A 764-nucleotide genomic window follows, 5' to 3' on the forward strand; every position below is an offset into this window, starting at 1 on the left:
TGTTTGTTTGTTTGTTTGTTTGTTTGTTTGTTTGTTTCTTTGTTGTTTTTTTTGGGTTTTTTTGTTTGTTTGTTTCTCTCTTGTATGATATGCAAGCAACTGATGTAATAGTTTTCTGGGTTTAGTTTGGTTTGTCTCCCCTTTTATTCACCGAGCAATACCGTCAGCGCCATTTTCAAGAATAACGATGGAGACGACAGCAGCAGCGTAAGAACGGACCTAATTCCCCCTACTCCCTCCCCCCATTTCCCCCTCCTCCACCTCATCATTATAAGCACCACCACAACAACCTCCACCACCACCATTAACAGCAACAACAACAGAGTTAGAAAAAACAACAACACAAAAAAACAATACCAATACAAACATCCATCTCCGCAAAAGGTAATTATTGGAAAATCTTGTAAAAATATGTTGACAAGAGCCAAAGTAATTAAAATGGCTGCCCGTCATCCATTTGCTGATGTGTTTGTGACACGAGGAAATGAATGAGGTCTTGGTGACCCAGAATGAGAATATGGAGACCTGGCGATAGGGGAGTCTTGGGTGCACAATAATTATGTGCGGGTTGAGACATGTCTGACTCGTCAAGTCGGCTTGATTGGATCGGTTGGGACAGAAAGTCGGACCGACTAACGGGCGGGAGTCAAACGAAATTCAACGAGGATAAACTCTGAAACAAACTTCTTTTGTTGCGATATTTTACACATTTATTATCCTCTTGCAACACTGAGGTTTTTCAAGAGGCGGGACCTCCGAATTTA

This window comes from Aplysia californica, unplaced genomic scaffold (assembly GCF_000002075.1).
Source record: "Aplysia californica isolate F4 #8 unplaced genomic scaffold, AplCal3.0 scaffold00038, whole genome shotgun sequence".
Lineage (NCBI taxonomy): Eukaryota > Metazoa > Mollusca > Gastropoda > Aplysiida > Aplysiidae > Aplysia > Aplysia californica.